This window comes from Periplaneta americana, chromosome 2, assembly GCF_040183065.1.
Source record: "Periplaneta americana isolate PAMFEO1 chromosome 2, P.americana_PAMFEO1_priV1, whole genome shotgun sequence".
NCBI classification, from domain to species: Eukaryota; Metazoa; Arthropoda; class Insecta; order Blattodea; family Blattidae; genus Periplaneta; species Periplaneta americana.
In genome coordinates this window covers 21809034-21830702 of record NC_091118.1, presented here as the reverse complement: position 1 = coordinate 21830702, position 21669 = coordinate 21809034, and the positions used below count along the sequence as shown (strand labels likewise).

The window sequence follows — 21669 nt, the reverse complement described above, 5'->3', positions numbered from 1 at the left end:
GGTTGGTTTTATACCAGACGTTTCGTCTGCAACTGCGACAGACATCTTCAGTTGAGTGGTATCCGAAGTCGCAAGACTCTTCTCGGCGTACCTGAGGCAACTGATCCTGTGGCTGAATGAATGAGTGGGGGAAGTGGGAGGAGGAACTTTAAAGGTACGTGAAAACACGTCCTTGCAAGGGGGGAGTTGGGGCTGTGAAAAACTGAATATGTGAGCTCCAAGCCTCTTGGCCACTTGTCTCACTTCGGGTTTCGCCGCCCCAGTGAAGGAGCGCTAGAAATTTCCAGTGGGTAAGCCGAAAATGGACGTAACTGTTTAGCTACAACATACGGGGGGGGGAGGAGGGGCAGAAGTACAGCGACCTGATCCGGAGGAGAGACGCGTTGGTTCCAACTAGGAGGAGTGATACAGGTCTAGGCACGAGCCAGTTTGGCTGTTTGAAGATTCGAACGCGTAGAGATCGAAAAAAAAAAATCGAAAGAGAATTGGGAGGACAAATTTAAAAGGTACGCAAAACGCGTCCTTGAAAGGGGTTGGGGGCTCTACAAAACTAAATATGTGAGCTCCAAGTCTGTTGGCCACTAGTCTCACTCCGGGGTTACGCTGCTCCACTGAAGGAACTCTAGAAAATTTTGAAGGGGAAGCCGAAATTGGACGTAACCTCTTAGGTATCACATACGCGAGGGGGACGGAGATTTGATCAAGTGATCACGGGACGGGGCGAGGAGGAGATGGCTGGTGTTTGCCGTTAGGATGGCAAGACGCTGTCATCTGTTGTTCGATGACAAGGCATGTGAAGGCCGTCGGAAGAGGCGCCGTGAATTCTAAATCTGCAATTTGAGAGATCCCTGTCCTTTCAAATTGCGACTAATTGAGTGACCTCGTACATTTAATAGACAATTCAGATGTTCTGAACTAGGGCATACGTCGTTTACAAGAAAAGGGGAATATATATGGGGAAGGGCATATAGGTCCGTGGCCCATTTCTTATAGGGCTCATCCCGACATTTGTCTTACGCCTTAGGAAAATCACGGAATACCTTAGGCAGGATGAGTTGTCATATATATAAGAGACTAGCCAATTTAGCTGTTATGTAGGAGGTGATTGTTGTCATGAGCTTTGTTGAATCGTCTCAATTTCGAGACCAGCCATTTGGCTATATGATGGCTCAATTACGAAGATGGGGGAGAGATGTAATTGTTAATTAATTTAGAGTAACTAGGGAGATTCATGGGGATATGAGTGCAGGTCCGTGGCCCATTTCTTTTAGGGCTCATCCCGACATTTGTCTTAGCGCCTTAGGAAAACCACGGACAAACCTTAGGCAGGATGAGTTGTCTCAATATCAGAGACTAGCCAGTTGGCTCTTAGGTTGAATGACTCTATGAATCGATGGATATATACTAGCCAATTGGATTAATGATAGTTCCATCGATCAACAAAAGTAGATATTGTTAGGGAGGGATTTTGTTTAGCCCAGTTAAGACAAGATCATTTTAAAGCGGTTGCACTATCTAAGGAGTCTCATGGAGTTGAGTCGTGGCTACCAAAACCTGGGAGTAAAGCCAGCCTCCCTGTCCTCCTGTCTCAATAGTATTGCTAATGGACCTGTCTGGTGTCTACGCCGTAACCTAGGATCATACTGGCCGAGGCCAGATATGAGCGGGTTGGGGTTAGCACGAGCTTCCGCATACAGGTTCCTAGCCAGTCGAGCAATGAACTCGTCTATGGTTGGAAACTCTAGTTCATCATGGAACTTTCTTCTCGAGGCGACGCGGGGGAGATGGGTAATGAGTCGAATCACCTGGTTTTGGATAACTTAGAGTTTACGGAGATGAGACACTGCCGCAAACCCCCATGCGGATGCGGCATAGGTAATGACAGTGCGAATGAGGGCCTTATACATGGTAAGTCCTACCTCAGGTTGTCAGGAGTTAAGGCCGCCAGAATGGGATAGTGTCTGATTATCAGCCCGTTGGCCTTACGAAGAAGGGATTGGATGTGATCTCGGAAGGTGAGATGAGAGTCCATAATGATCCCTAAATATTTAATTTGGTTCATCCACGGCATTTCTCGTCCGAAAAGTGTGGGTGGTGGTGGTGGTGGTATGTCTTCGAGGCTCGCTCTTAGTGAAAAGAGTATGGCCTGACATTTCTCTACATTGACCTTGATTCTCCAGTCGTGGAACCACGGCTGGAGGTGATCTAAGATCGACTGCAATCTACGGGACGCTAATCTATAGGTTTTGCCCATCGCCAAGAGGGCAGTGTCGTCTGCATAGATATACAGATGACTACTACTGCCGTGGATATAGCGAAACGGGAGGTCATTAATGAATATATTGAAAAGTATGGACCCGATAATGGAACCCTGTGGGACACCTGCGTGAATTTCACGGGGGGGTGGAGAAACTAGTACGCGTAGGGATTAATGTGCGGGCGTATTTATAGTGCGACTAGCGGGCCGAGGCCTGTTGTCGCTGCGGTCCGCGCCGCTTTGTTCGCTGCTCCCGTTCTGGGTTCCGTCCTTTTGTTGTATTGGTTTCTTATCTGTTCTGTTTAGGACCGGGTACCAACACTTGTTTAGCTTTACGCCTTCTTCCTTGCGATTAAAATTGTTGTTATGTTTATATATTTCGATCGCTTCTCTATGTAGACGGGGGAAGAAGTGCGTCGTCGTGCTCAAGATGTCCGTGTCCTTGAATCTTATGTTGTGATCGCCCTCTTGATAGGCATGTGCTGCCACTGCCGATTTGTCGATCAGTCCTAGGCGGCAATTCCTATTATGTTCTGTCAGTTTCGTCCTGACGCTCCGCTGTGTAGTACCGATGTAGACCTTCCCACACGAACACGGAATCCTGTAAACTCCGGTGGACAGCAGCTTATCTCGTTTGTCCTTGGATAACCTCAGCATGCTCCGGATTTGCTTGGTCGGCAGGAAGGTCGTTTCCACTTCATAACGTTTCAGTATCCTGCTGATGCGGTCTGTCACACTCTTTAAATACGGTAGGAAGACCGTGCCCTTCTTAGTCGCTTGTTCTTGTGATCGCATCGACGGTGTTACTCTGGGCGCATGGCTCTCTTTATCTCCGGCCTTGAGTAGCCATTGGCCATGAGTGCTGTCGCTACATGGCTCAGCTCCCGTTGTATGTGTCGTGGCTCGGCTACCCGCCTGGCCCTATTGATCAGGGTTTTCATCATGGCCCGTTTCTGGCCGGGATGATGATTCGAGGTCGTATGCAGATATCTGTCTGTGTGGGTAGGCTTCCTGTAGACGTCATGACCTAGGGTGCCGTCTGTCCTACTTTGTACCATAACGTCCAGAAAGGGTAACCTGCCGTCCTTTCCCGTTTCCATAGTAAATTGTACTTGCGTATGGAAGCTATTCAACTGACTCAGGAAATCCATCAATGATCGTTCACCATGGGGCCAGATTACGAACGTATCATCGACGTATCTAAACCAGCATGATGGCTTAACTGTCGCGGCTTCGAGGATCGACTCTTCAAGAAACTCCATATAGAAGTTGGCTATCATCGGACTTAGCGGGCTCCCCATGGCTACACCATCCAGCTGTTCATAGAATTCATAATTCCATTGGAAATAAGTTGTAGTCAGAACCTGGTGAAACAGGTCCACTACATCTTGCGGGTAGAACTTGTGTAGCAGCTCCAGTGTGTCCTTGACCGGTACTTTAGTAAACAATGACACCACGTCAAAGCTTACAGGTAAATCTTCAGGCCGCTTTCTCAACATCTTGATTTTTTCTATGAAGAGGGTCGAGTCTCTGATGTAAGAACTCTTCTTTCCTACGTGTTGTTTCAATTGGTTGCTGAGGTATTTTGCCAGCTCATAGGTTGGAGAACCGATAGCATTGACGATCGGTCTGAGTGGAACTTCCTTTTTATGTATTTTTGGTAGGCCATATAGTCTAGGCGGTAATGCCTCCGATTTCTTGATGGAGCGTTGTACGTCCACTGGAATTGACGAGGTATTTATCAGCTGGTTAGTTTTCTTCAGGATTGCTGCCGTCGGATCCCGTGTCAGCTGCTTATATGTGTTGGGGTCCAGCAGGTCACCAATTTTCCGTTCGTAATCTTTGGTGTTTAAGATTACTGTCGCATTCCCTTTGTCTCCTGCCAGGATTAGAATGTCTTCTTTCTCGTTAAGGGATTTAATCGCCCTTGACTCATCTCTGGTTAAATTGCTCTTCGAAGGCTGCGCACGTTGCAGTATTCGAGCTGTCTCTCTTCGAATTTATTCAGCCTTATCCATGCTCACTCCTCTTATCCCGGATTCCACGTTGGCAATGATGTCTTCGAACGGTAACACACATGGTGTTACTACGAAGTTCCCTGAAGTAGTGTTGCCCCAAATCAGGAACGAGCAGTCGGTTTCCACCCTGGTCGTTCCACTACACTCCAGGCACTCCGCATGACGGAGGACATTACCTGGGCTATGAGCACGAAGCGTATAATAGCTGTAGCTTACCTGGACATCGAGCGAGCATTCGACAAGGTTCGGCATGAGGGACTCCTCGTTAAGTTACTGGGCATGGGAGTCCCAGATGGAATGATACGCCTCATTTCTAACTACCTCCGAGGTCGTACATTCAAAACCCGTGTAGGCACTAGTTTCTCCACCCCCGTGAAATTCACGCAGGAGTCCCACAGGGTTCCATTATCGGGTCCATACTTTTCAATATATTCATTAATGACCTCCCGTTTCGCTATATCCACGGCAGAAGTAGTCATCTGTATATCTATGCAGACGACACTGCCCTCTTGGCGATGGGCAAAACCTATAGATTAGCGTCCCGTAGATTGCAGTCGATCTTAGATCATCTCCAGCCGTGGTTCCACGACTGGAGAATCAAGGTCAATGTAGAGAAATGTCAGGCCATACTCTTTTCACTAAGAGCGAGCCTCGAAGACATACCACCACCACCATCACCACCCACACTTTTCGGACAAGAAATGCCGTGGATGAACCAAATTAAATATTTAGGGATCATTATGGACTCTCATCTCACCTTCCGAGATCACATCCAATCCCTTCTTCGTAAGGCTAACGGGCTGATAGTCAGACATTATCCCATTCTGGCGGCCTTAACTCCTGACAACCTGGGGGTAGGACTTACAATGTATAAGGCCCTCATTCGCTCTGTCATTACCTATGCCGCACCCGCATGGGGGTTTGCGGCAGTGTCCCATCTCCGTAAACTCCAAGTTATCCAAAACCAGGTGATTCGATTCATTACCCATCTCCCCCGAGTCGCCTCGAGAAGAAAGTTCCATGATGAACTAGAGTTGCCAATCATAGACGAGTTCATTGCTCGACTGGCTAGGAACCTGTATGCGGAAGCTCGTGCTAATCCCAACCCGCTCATATCTGGCCTAGGCCAGTATGATCCTAGGTTACGGCGTAGGCACCAGACAGGTCCATTAGCTATACTCTTGAGACAGGAGGACAGGGAGGCTGGCGTTACTCCCAGGTTTTGATAGCCACGACTCAACTCCATGAGACTCCTTGGATAGTGCAACCGCTTTAAAATGACCTTGTCTTAACTGGGCTAAACAAATTCCTTCCCTAACAATATCTACATTTGTTGATCGATGGAACTATCATAGAGCCAATGGGCTAGTATATATCCATCGATTCATAGAGTCATCCTGCCTAAGAGCCAACTGGCTAGTCTCTGAAATTGAGACAACTCATCCTGCCTAAGGTTTGTCCGTGGTTTTCCTAAGGCGCTAAGACAAATGTCGGAATGGGTCCTAAAAGAAATGGGCCACGGACCTGCACTCATCTCCCCATGAATCTCCCTAATTACTCTAAATTAATTAATAATTACATCTCTCCCTTCTCTTCGTAATTGAGCCACCATAAAGCCAAATGGCTGGTCTCTAAATTGAGACGATTCAACAAGGCTCATGACAACAATCACCTCCTACATAATAGCCAAATTGGCTAGTCTCTTATATGAGACAACTCATCCTGCCTAAGGTATTCCGTGATTTTCCTACGGCGTAAGACAAATGTCGGGATGAGCCCTATAAGAAATGGGCCACGGACCTATATGCCCTTCCCCATATATATTCCCCTTTTCTTGTAAACGACGTATGCCCTAGTTCAGAACATCTAAATTGTCTATTAAATGTAGGAGGTCACTCAATTAGTCGTAATTTGAAAGGACAGGGCTCTCTCAAATTGCAGATTTAGAATTCTCGGCGCCTCTTCCGACGGCCTTCACATGCCTTGTCATCGAACAACAGATGACAGCGTCTTGCCATCCTAACGGCAAACACCAGCCTTCTCCTCCTCGCCCCGTCCCGTGATCACTTGATCAAATCTCAGTCCCCCTCGCGTATGTGGTACCTAAGAGGTTACGTCCAAATTCAGCATCCCCTTCAAAATTTTCTAGAGCTCCTTCAGTGGAGCAGAGTAACCCGTAGTGAGACTAGTGGCCAACAGGCTTGGAGCTCACATATTTAGTTTTGTACAGCCCCAACCCTTTGCAAGGACGCGTTTTGCGTACCTTTTAAATTTGTCCTCCCAATTCTCTTTCAATTTTTCGATTTCAGCCACAGGATCAGTTGCCTCAGGTACGCCGAGAAGAGTCTTGCGACCTCGGATACAACTCCACTGGAGATGTCTGTCGCAGTTGCAGACGAAACGTCTGGTATAAAACCAACCAATAGACCACGGCCTCTCAGCCCGGAAAATGAATCTAGACCTAGAGATGACTATTCCTTGTGGAAAGTAACTAAGAAACTGAAACGTTCTCAGCGAGCGATATCTCCAATTAGAAAAAGCGATGGTGATTGGGCCAGAAGTGACTTAGAGAAAGCTGAACTTTTTGCAAGTTATTTAGCAAATGTTTTCACTCTAAATCCAGCATCTACAGTATTATTTCTTGAGCTGAAAAAATATGTAATGATATTTCTTGCATAGGTTATTCATACCATTTTCAGAATAAATGGATTTATCCCTTCTTGCGCTAATAAACTTGGAGATATTCCTTCATTCACTTAATGGAATTATTACTAATTACATTCATTTTAGTAGGTTTACTGTATAAATGGTACATCTGTTACGTTGAGTATATTAATCAACGGTGGAGCGTACCTCTGTGAATACTTACAGGTGCCGGAAAAATTAATAGCAACTCGGTTATTTTTTCCTCCAGATTAAGTTAAGTCTTGTTTTAATGTGACAGATGTTTAAAAAGTTAAACAATTTATATATTTTCTGAAAGCTTGTTTTATTTTCTTTCTAATGGTATGTAACAAATTTTTATGGCTGTTTATATGGCAATCTGTGTAGCGTTTGTTAATTGAAAGCAAAATACCAAAATTTTGCATTTTATGGGTTAGTGTGTATTGTGCTGCCAGATGGCAGTAAATGGCACGAAATGCTTTTACTAGTTTTATTCATTGTCCACAGAAGTTTCTGTAGTGCATACAGGTGCTAATGTCTACCTTTCTGTTCCTTTTTGTCTGTTAATAATCCCTGTGAGTGTTCACAGGAATTTTTCGTCATTACCTGTTGTGTTTTTGCGATTAAAAGAGTTTGATTGACAAATTCTAATTCAAAAACGCGTAAAAAATATGATATAACACCAAGAAAGGCTACACAGATAGTGACATTAAGTTAATGTGGCAAAACTAATAGTGCGATAGCTCAAATTGTGGGGGTGAATGAAAGTACAATTGGGAGATATTTGGCTAAGTTTCGAGAGAGAGGGGTGCTGTTATGAGTAGTAGAACGCGAAAATGTGGCAGAAAACTGAAAACTTCACCCAGATCCGACAATGCTTTGCGTCGTTTATGTTTGGAAGACAGATTTGCTAACTCGTAAGAGCTTACGGAAAATTGAAAGGAAACTTCTGAGGTTAATATTTGTTCTAGAACTGTAAGGAAAATATTGCGAAAATTTGATTTGGTGTCCAAGAAGCCAGTGAAGAAACCAATGCTCACCAAACAACGTATGAAGCTTTTACAAGGGCTAAAGAACATCAGCACTGGTCAGCTGAGCAATGACTTAAGTTCTCTTCTAAAATCAACATTGGTGGAAGTGATGGGGTTGTACAGTGTTTCGGAAGGCAAGTGAAACACTGAATCCAGCATGTACTGTAAAACTGTGGAGTTTCCTACTAGTGTTATGCTTTGGGGAGTGTTTCTCATAAAATGGTGTTGGGAATATCGATGTCCTGGAATCTACCGTCAATGAAGAGAAGTACAAGAAGATTTTGGAGACGATGTTACCATCAGTAAGGGATTTGTTTGCAGGACAACCATTCACTTTTCAGGACGATTCAGCACCCTGCCATCGTGCAAAAATGGTCAAAGAGTTCCTTCGTGAGTAAGAATATGTCACAGCACTGTTTTGGCCTGACAATTCACCAGATGTAAATCCTATTGAAAATTAGTGGATGATTTTGAAGAATAAAATAAGAGAAAGGATGCCCTGAACAAAAGTGCAAATGATTGAGACCATTGTAAATATCTGGTAGCATGCAATTCCCATGGAAACTCTCCAACGACTAGTAGAGTGCATGCCAAAAAGGTATCAAGAAGTTGTGAGGTCAAAAGGCTGTCCCACCAAGTACTAGTGCCGAGATAAGAAACTAATCCATGAAGTGCAAACTTTTGGTCTTGTGCTTTCAATTCACAAATGCTACACAGACTGCCATGTAAACAGACAGAAATAAAGTTGTTACATACCATTAGAAAGGAAATAAAAGAACCTTATAGAAAATATATAGATTGCATTATTTTCTAAACACCTCTCACATTAAAACAATATATAACTTAATCCGAAGGTAAAAATAACCGAGTTGCTATTAATTTTTCCGGCACTGTATATGGGTGTGACATTGGTCTTACATAGCCTATGTGTCGTCCTTAACCATTTTCCGTGCTAGCAGTACCATTCTTCTAGATCTATTCATTTTAATTAATATACCGCTGAATGAGAATGAACACAGAATTAAACTGCTTGTAGCAAGAGTGAACTACGTACAGTCTCATAGTAGGCCTACGAGCACACCAATAAAACTATGAAGAAATCAGAGATCATTTTTTCCTCTCATATTAATGGCATTGTTTCATGTCCGGCAAACAAAAAAGAATTGTTTGTGTTTTACAGAGCACTACTTCTAAATGCAAGTGACATTTTCCTATTTGTAAGTTATTCAGCATTTACATAAACTCACAACAAGAGAAATAGTTCGGCGTTGATGTTTGTTAATAGTAGACAATGGAGTAACTCCGAAGAATATATAATCAAAAAGAGAATAACAAGACTTGTCCACTTCCTCACAATTAAAGTAAAAAGTTCAAAATGAGATGACTTACATTTAAACTCCTTTCACACAAAACCAGCTGCACTTATATCAGATTTCACTAAAGCATAAAATGTGTTAAAAATGATATCCCTCGATCCCAATGACTGAAAAGGTACGCTTAAGGGGAGAGGATGGTATTTTTTGGTGAAAAATGAGTAAATTAAAAAAAAAATTTTTTTTTCTTTAAAATACCCTGTGATATGTGTGGAATGCATAGCATAACATTTTATGGGTATTTGTGCCCTTATCGGATGTTGAGTCGCCATTTTTAAACTTCCTGCGTTATGGATTTTTAAATCACTCCCTCACTTTTATTATTGTTTCCGGTAAATCAAATTAAAAAAAAAATCTTTAAAATACGCTATGATATGTGTGGAATGCATTGTATAACATTTTGTGGGTATTTGTGCCCTTATCGGATGTTGACACGTCATTTTTAAACTTTCTGCGCTATGGATTTTTAAATTACACGCCCACTTTTACCGGTTTCCAGTAACTTCATTTTTTTTTTTTTTGCTACATTGCCAGACAAAAATGGATATAATTTCTGAACTATTAAACATACATGCATGAAATTTAGAACACACATTCTTTAAACTATTAGGAAACTTTTCTCTGTAACAGAATTTTGTTAATTGATTTCATTTTTAAAATACGTCCGTTTGTTTGCAAGAAAGGAAATCAGAAATTTGTTATTATGTTTTAATTGTTTATTTTACAAACGTAGAGACTAATATCTAAATTCGTTACAGACAGTTTGTAGAACATGCTTTTGCAAATACATTGCAAAAAAAAGTTTGAATCTATCTTTAAAAACGGTTTAGATATATCGGTTTTAGTACAGTCCTGCACTGAATATGTTTTTTTTCCAAATTTTGGCCCCCAAATAATTTTTTTTTTATATTTATATTTGGTTGAGTTGCTACAGCTATGAGCTCTCTACATACAAAAAATTAATATTTTACACCAAATAGGAAAAAAGTTTTAAAAAATACCATCCCCTCCCCTTAACTCATTTTTTCACAATTTTCGATTATCCCCTTTTCTCCGCCCACCAGCGAATTTACTTCCCCTCCGTTAAGCCTAGTTTAGTCATTTTAAACCTTTTTATAACTTCTTTTAACTGTAACAGAAGGGCTCGTTACAATTTGTAATGAAGAAGAATGTGTGTAAGTTATATCACTTCATTTTACGCCTATAAAACGAAATTAGATTTTGAACACACTTACATTAGGCACTTACTTATTGTCAGTGTGGCCGGTTTTAGTCTATTCCTTTCTGCAGCAAAACGTGACTGGTTCTAAATATTGTGTCGTCCTTCACTTCATGGAATAACTATAGGTTACTACATTGTCCAGTTTTACGTAAGAGCCAGCTTATCGAAGCATGTTATCAACAAAATTCGAAACTTTCATTTGTATCAGGCGTCACTTCTTTTCCTGTATCATAACCTAAAGAACTGAAGGTCGGCGAAATATAAGGAGCACCAGTAGGCGATAAGTGGGTAGGTCGTTAATTTTGTTTTTTTCACCGGTAAATCCCACTAGAATTTGTAATGGACAGACACGATCAGGGGCGGGATTCGACTTGCCACTACTCTGCTTGACTACACTACGGCAAACAAACTGTTTCAGGCTATTCTAAACAAAATGTTTGTTGCTGTTTCAAACATCTTCATTAGGCCTACACACCGCAGCAAACAAGTCGTTATTAGAAACACAGTTCCTGCGATCCTTCAAGTTAAAATTGTAAAGGCTGGCTCACAATAAACCGGAAACGAGAATCGGAACGAAAACGAAAACGGTAAAATTGTTAAAATGTGTACATTTAAATGTGAGCATTCACAATTAACGAAAAGCTTGCCGGAGCCCGGGATCGGGAACGGAGAGTTGGCCAAGTTTCAAATTTGGCGTTCACGTTTCCGATCACAGCCCACTAGATTCATTCTGTTACCATCTAAAAGCTATTTTGTCGTCGTATATTTTGTAGCAAGAAGACCGTGGCATAACCTATGCATTATTTTGTTCTGTGCTGTGCATAATGGATCAAGTTTTATTTGATGAGATTCTAATATCGAGTGTTGAGGAAAATCCTCACGTTTACGATAAGCGGCGCGCCTCGTATAAAGATGAGGAAATGAAGGAGAATACGTGGCTTTCAGTAGCTGCATCTTTGAACACCGATCAGAAGCGAATCATATTTTATTACTGTATTGGTTGTATTACACACTACATATTCGTGCTTCAATTCAATAACTACTGTTTTGTTCATTTTTGTTCTGTTACAAATGTTACTTCTCTAATTATTTTACGTTATGGCAGACTTAAAATAGATTGTGATAATAAAGATGCACGGGCATATTTATAGTACCGTTGAAATTTTGAAGTTGGTTAACCTGTGTTTATGTTGGCTGCCTTGTACTCATGAGAGAACGCCGTTGGTCAATTATACACAAATAACACCAGAATGCGTAATATCAACTTTACATATCGTTATTGACATGCATATCGATATGCATAGTCTACGTTCTCGGTTTATTGTGAATCAAGAATTTTCATATTCACATTCTCTGCTTCTCGTTCCCGGTTTATTGTGAACCAGCCTTAAATAGCCTGACGTTTTTCTATTCACACAAAGAGCTTCTCAGCATCGCACTTCATCTAAAAATTAGTATATTTTACTTTAGATCAGTGATTTCCAAAGTGGGAGTCGTGTAAAGAGCCGAGTAGAATCGCGGGATTATTTAGAAAATAAATGAAAAATCTCTTTATTAATATACATTAATTTTATATTTAGAAACACAGAAACAAACAATGTTTAACATTAAAGAAAACAAAATGTTTTAATAGTTATAAAGTAAAAAATAATTAATACGATAAATAAGTATGTTTTTCAGAAAGAAGGCGCTCTCAAATCTTGACTAAGTATTGTATTGTATTATATTTATTAACATTCCATGGTATTCGTACATTGCTTCACAGCTAGAATGTGGAACAACAGTAAAAAAACTTAATACCACTATAAGGTCTTAATTTATAGTCACAGATTAGTTAATATAGCCCTATATACAGAAGAGGTTTACAATATACTGCGTGTTCAGTTCAAAGTGTGTCATGGCTCGCTGTATGTCGTCATGTGGCTAGCCGGTGAGCCTAGAGAATTCAATCTTCCTACACTTCCGCAGAGGCGTATTACCTAAATGCGAGAGAAGTTGCCTAGCAAGTACGGCGTTCATTCTGAAGTACGCAGAGTCCGTGGATAGCCACGGACTCTGGAAGTACGTACCGATAAGTGCGGTAACGCCGGTAGTGGCAGGAATGTGAACTGTTTGGAAACACGTACTGAGGTGAGTTTTTTTCTTACTGTCGGGATATGGCGAGAGAGTTAAGACTATTACTTACGTATTTCTTGACATTACCTTCGTCGGTCAACATGGACACGGAGCATTTTATTTGTGTTGTGGAATGTTGCGGTATGCAACGGATGATAACAAATACCCTGCGTACGACTTGCCCGCGCAAAACACAGTTCGAAAGAGGTTATGGTAGCATACAGACCATACAGACCGCCATCTGTTGCTACGACGTTCAAGTTATACAGTACACGTTCTCAAGTTCAGATTGAACGCCTTGATTAATAGGCAACTTCTCTGACATAAAAGCTGAAACTCGCTTCAAATCGCAGACTCACAACAGTGACGTCATGACACACTTTGAAATGAACACCCAGTAGTCTACTAGTACAACACAAAGTTTTAGTATCAATATCATGAAGCATTGCTGAATATCATGAATTCACCTACAGAATAGAAGGCGTGAGAAATTAGGTACTTCTTTAATTTGGCCCTAAATAATCTTATGTTTTGAGTTTCATTTTTTATATCCATAGGGAGGCTATTAAAAATTTTTACTGTCATGTAACGCACTCCTTTTTGATATCACGATAGACTTGCCGATAGAGTATGAAAGTCATAGTATTTGGCCTATTGTTCGGAGCAAGGGGAACAATTCCAAAATTCTCAGTTGAATGTTTTAAGTCTTTTGGAATTCCTTTAAATATTTTGAAAATTATTGCTCTAGACGTAATGAAATATTCTGTTCAGATTTTACGTAATCACCTGTACACCTAAATTTCTTTATTTTCTGTTTGATTGCTGGTAATTATTGAATAAAAGTATACTTTCCCAACGGTAGCTTCCATGTGGAAATAAATATCGTAAATAGTGATAATGCAAATGTTTATTTTTGTTTTATTTGTTTAGTATGCTCGTCTTTTGGCAACCCTTACTGAAGGGCAACTACCCTTGTGGGATTTATATATATGATGCGTATGTATGCTATGAACTGTTGTATTAGTTACAAAGTTTTTACGATTCATACAATGTAAAAACATACTGACAAGCCATGGATATTGGCCTATTTGTATTTTTTTGACAATAGTCCTACAAGATTACCCAGATTTGGCACCTACTATTATTATAATTACACTTTTTTTTAGTAGGAATATACTGTTACTAAGGTAATTCCGGGAGAGTTGCCCCACTTAAGGTTTTTATCTTTTAAAAATTAAACAAACCAAAGCAGATACTTTATTCATGTGTTATAGCATGCGACATACATTAAAGGTTTATGTAAAATATGAAGCAATTGATAATTCGTACACAACAAGTGGCAAAATAAAAATTAATCAGATACGATATCACTGTAATATACACACATATAGAGGAGAGATGCCCCGCTGTGGTAATCCCCTAATTAAACTATTAATTTGATAAATAACACTTTAAATAATGTTGCTTATTTTATTTTTCCAATAAGTTCGTTTTCTGAGCTCGTTTTTCACTGCGACCACTCATATGGCACTTAGCCCACATGTTATGCAACTTCTTACAGGAAAGTCACTGAATCCAATCAACAACTTCCTTCATTTGGTAAAATTTTCAATGCACTCAACAAAGTAGGGACTAACTACTTTGTTTCATTTGACGACACACTCTTCATATTTTCTCCAAAAAGTGTCCTCTACAGTATATCTACTAGATTTTGAAGAATTTGACTTTGACCTTTTTGGAACTGGGAGGGTTTCAAAGATGGTGTTTCCACTTTTATCTCCACCTGTAACGCGTTCTACCGATCACTTTCTTTTGTTCACAGCAAAAGATGTTCCTGGCACTAGTTTATTTCATGAAGGGATTTGAAAGGAGTCGCTGTCGCTGAATTTGCCATTGTGGCACTTGAGCCGAAATTACAACTTATTATCCCGTTATCATTAGAACTTGTAGCCGATAAAGTTTTCTTTTCTTTGAGATTTCCTGAAGAGGCACAGAAAGGAATTCTTACAGCTGTGTTGATTGATGCATCATAAATACTGAAGAGGTGCTCAGGAACTGCATCTGGATTGAAAGGATAGAAACCTCTGGCTCGAAATCCAAATGACCTCTTAGTACTACCTACGCAGCTTTCTAGATGGATAGTCAGGCTTGCTTTTTATAAGCCATCCATTGTTGTGTTTCTCTTCTTGAAATAATGCTTGAGAGATTTATAATGTGAGCAATCAAGAGATTGAAGTGCCTGAGTTGCATAGGTTGGTAGGCAAGCAATTATGATTCATTATCCTCATTCTAGCGTTTTATGTTATCTAAATGTGCTGAATGTTCATACAAAATTAAGGGAATCTTGCCAGGATTCTTTCTTAGAGTAAAATTTTCCTTCAATCGCTTCATAAATAATCCTGATGGAACATAGGAAGATTTTGGATTCATATAAACCCCCCGTTTCTGCTAGGAATCCGTCAAAAAAACTTCAATTTTTCGTCTCAAACATTGCCGGTAGAAGAAATGTTCCCTCCGAATTGCAACATGTTATGACAGAATCACTTCCACCTTTCTCGCTTGAAGTTAGACTTCAACATCTTTGGATCCCTTTTTCTCAACCACTTTTCCTTGTAAATTTGTTTAGTTGGGTGCCACTTTCCTCTATTTTATGTGGCTTTCCTACAAATTGTGTTCACATAGAGTTGTTTCCAGTAGGTCAAAATACTGCTTGACTTCTTGTCTCGACATACTTTGACTTCTTCAGAGAGATGGGTGATCCTTCTGACTGCCTGACAGGTAACTCAAGGTTTCGCTCTAGAAAGAATTGCAGCCATTGGATATTTCTTGAATACTCCACTAGATTTCAGTCGGTAGGTTGTTCTCTAAATAATTCCATAACAGTGCGATGCTTCATTAATTCCCAATTCCCCAAAAAGTTACAGTAAGATTGAAGAAATCTCTGGGATTGCATTGACTAACGTTTGGTCGTGAAATGTGTCTTTCAAACATAACTTTGGACATCCTTTAAAATTTTGAAGGCTCTCAACTTTGGGTACCTATTGAAAATGTCGCTGCAACAAATTTAGAATACCGGTATTCCTTAAAATGTTCATGGATTTCAACTTTGGACACCTCTTGAAAATATGTCATCCTCTAGCAAGTTTTGATCATCCTTTAAACACTATTGGCCTCTAATATATAATAATTCTATTCCAATATAATAATTCAATTAAAATTCCAATAAATTAAGCAAGGACACTAATAATAATTAGTTATGTACGGTAATATCACTCTTAAGTACATGGGGCATCTCTCCCTCAAACAGGTGGGGCATCTCTCCCTTTAGCATGACCATTACGCCTTATGTATTTAAGGGCAACCGTAATGGACAATTACTTAATATTTTTTTTAGAATGGAGCACAATGCATGTACTTGTCAAATATATCGGATTAAGCAACATATAGATAGCCATTATCCCAATGACGAATTTTGAAAAATTATAAATATTATAACACAGCCTACGAAAAACAGCATTTCCTTTTTCTATTCACTTTTCACACACAAAAAAACCGTCACAAAGATTGTACTGCTTGCCTTCGAGGGTCGTATACGAATTAAACAAATGGTCCCAAGGTCGATTCCTTAAAGGTTTTGAGATACGGAGAAAAGGAGGGTGGGGCGACTCTCCCCGTGGGGCATCTCTCCCGGAATTACCTTATATGTGGAATTTCCCCAGAATATTATTCCAAAACTCATTACCGAGTGGAAGTATGCAAAGTATATTGTTTTTAAGGTATTGATATTTACTGTCTCTTGCATAGATCTAATAGCGAAACATACTGAATTTAGTTTGGGGGTAATTTCTTCAACATGATTTTTCCAATTTAACACAAGATTGGTTTTTAAGCCAAGAATTTGGTTGTTGTTTCTATTAGGGACCTATTGTTAATTATTCACTTGAAATTTTCGAGGTTGAATTTGGACAAGATTTAAATTGAATTATGTTAGTTTTGTTACAATTTAGTACTAATTTATTGACTGAGAACCAGTCACATATTTTGAGGAGAATTTCCTTGTTGGAGTTATTGGCTGTAATTGCCATATGACCTACATCTTTTATTAGGGGCAAGATCATTTATGAACACTAGAAAAAGTAGGGTACCTAATATTGATCCTTGAGGAATCCCATTATGTTAATAGTTCCCCATGTCATATTCCATACACACAGTGATACCAATTTCAAGTTCAAGGAGATTTCTCGCTTTTGTTTTGATGGCAATCATATACCATTCATATATAGAATTGTCGGCCTCGGTAGGTAGTCGGTATAGCGCTGGTCTTCTGTGCTCGAGATTGCGGGCTCGATCCTGGCCCAGGTCGATGGAATTTAAGATTTACTGACATGTAAAAGAACTCCTGCGGGACAAAATTCCGGAACACCGGCGACGCTTATATAACCTCTGCAGTTGCGAGCGTCGTTAAATAAATCATAATTTAATATTTCACGAGGATTTACCGTCAGTTATGAAGCCTATATTGTCTGCACCTGTGTAGTAACGGTTAGCGCGTCTAGCTGCGAAACCAGGTGGCCCGGGTTCGATTCTCGTTCGGAGCAAGTTACCTGATTGAGGATTTTTCCGGGGTATTCCCTCGACCCAGTATGAGCAAATGCTGGGTAATTTTCGGTGTCGAACCCCGGACTCATTTCACCGGCATTATCACCTTCGTCTCATTCAGACGCTAAATAAACTAAGATGTTGATAAAGCGTCGTAAAATAACCTATTAAAAAAACGGAGTTTATTTCCGAAGTCATTCTGAGCAAAAAAATATAAACATGTATCCTAATCTCAATATTTTCAGAGTTACACTAATTTGGAGTTGTTTGTAAAATAATATACCTTATTTCTTTAGTTTTAAGGGTAAAAGAATATTACAAATAGAGAATGAACTATTCAGAAGTATCATTTCTTTAATTGGCAAGTGTTCTGAAGCTAAAAATGTGTTGTTAGTTGCTTTGTTCAGATTTTGTTTTTCAATTTTTAACTAAAAATGACATCATTCTTACGCACTTATCACAAAAATTGTTACAAATCATACGACTTAGGAACTTGATTCCTTACAGTTTAATTATGCATCCTAATGTAGAGTTTTGAAGAATTTATAAGAATGGCGTGATTTGTAACAATTGTGATAAATATGTAAGAAAATGCATTTTTAGCTTCCGAATAATAGCTAATTAAATAAATGATACTCCTGAATAGTTCATTCTTTATATGTAATATTCTTTTACCCTTAAAACTCAAGAATAATGGTATTTTACAAACAACTTCAAATTAGTGTAACTCTGAAAATAATGAGAATCGGAAATAAGCTCTGTAAGGGACGGTAAATCCTCGTGAATCACCCTGTATAAACATATTTTGCATAAATACAAGGTTACAAATGTTATCAAGTTTCATTTGCAAGCTCGATGTATTCTTTTGATACAAAACTGGTCTATGCTATGCGAAAAAAATTGCAGTGTCAACATTCCATCAATATATTTATACCTTATATGTACTACGCGACCAAGGCGGGAAGCGTTTTGTTCGTTGGCGCTGCGATTCGCTTCACAACACAGGCCGTGTTGTAAAGTCCGCATCAGATGCAAAATGAAGCACATGCTGTTATTATTAACACGCTTTATATGTTACATGTTCGTTTATATAGTTAAATTTATTGTTTAGTTTTATTTTATCATATGCTTACACACATAGGAATCTATTCAGAAAACATATCACAACATCGGTGTTCGTAAAGGAGAGAACATGAATCGAAAGTAACGTAAACTAAAGTAGGTATAGTAGTATAGTAGTACTGTATTTTATACAGGGACATCATTTTATTTTTACTTGCATTTTTATTGTACCTGCATTTCTGAATGTACTTCACTCCCACCCCTTCACTAATGTCCTTGCTCCCGTCAGACACACAAACTTACGGCCGCTGTTGCATTCAAAGTCTTCAAGCAGTGAAGTAAACACTGCAGTGTATAGTGTGTTTCAGAAATATGGTTGCGTTTTCTATAGAAGAAAGAACCTATATTAATAATATCGTACTAAAAATTATATTCGAGAAACGATAAATTCAATTTCAGAGAATATGCTTCAAAATGTTTTTAATAATATGCGTAAAGAATTGAAGCCTGCATTGTAATGAACGGCAACCATTTTCAGCAACTTGTTTAAAAATTCAGATTAGCTTATTTTGAATTGAGGTGGCTAGAAGCAAAGGAATGCTAGTGACATTTGTAATAACATGAGTTAAGTGCAGCCAGTGTAAGCTAAAGTATCTAAAATTTTAGTGGCAAAGGGATATTTTAATCTCATCACACATTAAAATTTAAATAAAAATTTCACCAATTTTACGAAAGTTTAAATATTTAAACCCCATTTTCTCAACAGTAACTTAAGTGCACTTACAGTCCTTTACTTATGACCCCCTCAATTTAAATGCACTCTCTATATTGATGTTAACATCAATAATTAATATGCTAAATAAAGTAGATATTACATAATGAACATAGCCGCTTGAAAAGTTGAGTTTTTTGAAAAAAAAAAAAATGTTACTACTCTACTGTATTTTGATAAATTCCATAAAAGTGATGATCAAACTAAAAATCGTAATATCGTATTACCCTACAACATAAATGGACACACTACTTTTCTCTCCTCCTATACCTAGTAAAATGATTTGTTTACATATTGCACTAGTAACATCAAACTCCTGTAATGGAAGGGGGCAACATTGTTTCCGAGTATAGCCAGGTTAATGTTAAAAATGTTGGTAAAAATAAAGTGATGTCCCTCTACAATATCTCATTTGATACACATTTCTTACCTTAGCATTTTAAAGTGGCCGAACTCCGGACATCATATATAAGGAAAGCACCCGGTATAAAACCATCAATGGGCTACTATAAGTCGTTGACCTGCACTGCTATTTGTATAAACTCCTGACACGTTTACGTCTTGCCAACATTTGTGGACAGTGTAATGGGTATGGAACCATGTTTCGTCCAGGTAAATAACGGGTTACTATATCAGAGCGTTCTATTAGATATTTCCTTTTATCTTTATATTTTTAAATGCAAACCCCATAGATAGTATGAGTTTTCGTAAAGTTTCCTTGCATCCTTTAAAACCTATCTCTCTCTTACAAAATTTATGCAACTTTCCTAATGTTGGAAGCCCATTGTAAAGACTATAATATTTATGAACTTCTCTTATGATACACGCTAGGCCTGATTACCTGGTTGGTTTTTTTCCGAGGTTTTCCCTAACCGTAAGGTGAATGGCAGGAAATCTATGGCTAATCCTCGGCTTCATTTCGCCAAATACCATCTCGCTATCACCAATCTCATCGACGCTAAATAATGTCGTAGTTGATACAGCGTCGTTAAATAACAAAAAAAATCTTATGATACATTTGTCCATGTCATCTAATTCAACCTATTTGCAGGAGGTCGTCTAACTTTGTTTTGTGTCGATATTTCTACACCCTTGTCCTCACATTCTTTACCTTCCTTTCTAATCTACTAATTGTTTCCTTATTTAACTTCACAATAGCTGCAGCACTCTTTGTTGTCTTCGATAGAGGTAGGAATAAACCCGTTGCCTTTTCTTCATCACAAAACTTTATGGCATTATAAATAATGCTCCGCGCTTGGCTACAAAACACACGTCTTCCTACACGCGGTATTGGAACCAGATTGAAACGCTAGGCATTGGATGTGACGACACTCCAGCAGTAAACATACGCAGCGAGCACGGAGTTCCTCATTCTGCCACGACGGGTCCCGCCATGGTCGCGTAGTAGGGGAAGGGAGGGTATTGGCGCTCACTTAAGGAAAACTATTATTTATTTTCAAACCAATGGTCAATCTTAATATTTTATTCACCAAATGCAAACATAAACTAGTTTTCTTTACATCTCAAATGGTATTACTTAAGGAAGTATTATATTTAGGGAACTATTAGGAAAATGATGAAAATAAGTAATGAGCGGTATTGCCCGACACTGTAGGGCAATGGCGCTCAACATAGTACCGGTAAATAACAGTCACGCGTGTTTAGCTACAGCGATCGCATTTATAATTATGTGGTCGATCAACCCCACTGCATTCCTTATGTGTCCAGTTTGCACATACAGTACACCGAAACCACACTTCACCATCTTGACCGAATTCTCCACACACAGCGCAAATCTCTTCCACTTCCTGAAGAAGTGTGTTTGGATTAATGTCGTCTAATTCATCGTCATCACACAAATCATCTTCATCCAGTTCATCTTCTGATGTACTTTCGATTAACTTTCTTTTTGGTTTTTTTAATTTTCTTTGCCCTGATCTTTGATAAAGGAGCAATGGTTGATTTTGGTTTTTCAGACTTCTTAGTCTTACGTTTGTCAGCTCTGCGCTTCTCTAAGACTTCTAGTTTTTTCTTCATCGGTGATGCTGTAAGTATCTCAGAATGCTGTTTGGTATTGCCGGATCTTCTTTTACTGGTGGTTTTTGAGGGGCCTGGAATAGGTGATATTTGGGTGATTGGTACTGATTTTCTACTTTGATTTGTTCCTAATGCAGAAGGATGCGATGGAATTTCTTGAGAGGTCGTTGGCTGTATAGAAGGTATTGTGGGTAAATTCTTGTGACATATTGACTTCACACTGGTTGATACCAGTTGCTGACTTGTTCCTTCAATCTGATTTTCGTTGTCAGTCAATGGAAGAACTGATTCTTCACTTGGTGAACTCAAATTCCTTGCAGTCATAAAATCTTCATCTGAGTAAACATTTGGGTTCAAGGGCCAAATGCAACTTCTTTTGAATCCATTGGTCGCTTTTTCCACCGAAGAAACTCTACCATATGCTTGATTGAAAAGCTTTGCAATGTCGTATGGAGTGATTTTTTGAGCTGCATGTGTCTTCAAGAAAGTTTCGCATTCTTTGTTGAACGCTGATTTTAA

At 39.3% G+C, this 21669-nt stretch overlaps 1 protein-coding gene across 6 annotated transcripts in view; it reads right to left on the bottom strand.

The window, feature by feature from the left end:
* Positions 1-21669, bottom strand: part of LOC138715849 (very long chain fatty acid elongase AAEL008004-like) — a 112675-nt gene that overhangs the window by 73559 nt on the left and 17447 nt on the right. For 2 of the 6 annotated variants that reach the window (XM_069848933.1, XM_069848936.1), the window contains exon 1: positions 10592-10677. The exons of 2 other annotated variants lie outside the window; for them this stretch is intronic. The gene's annotated coding sequence lies outside the window, so the exon portion shown is untranslated. Of the gene's footprint in view, positions 1-10578; positions 10678-21669 lie in introns of those variants that run through there. 2 more of the 6 variants (XM_069848938.1, XM_069848935.1) reach the window with 2 other exon arrangements.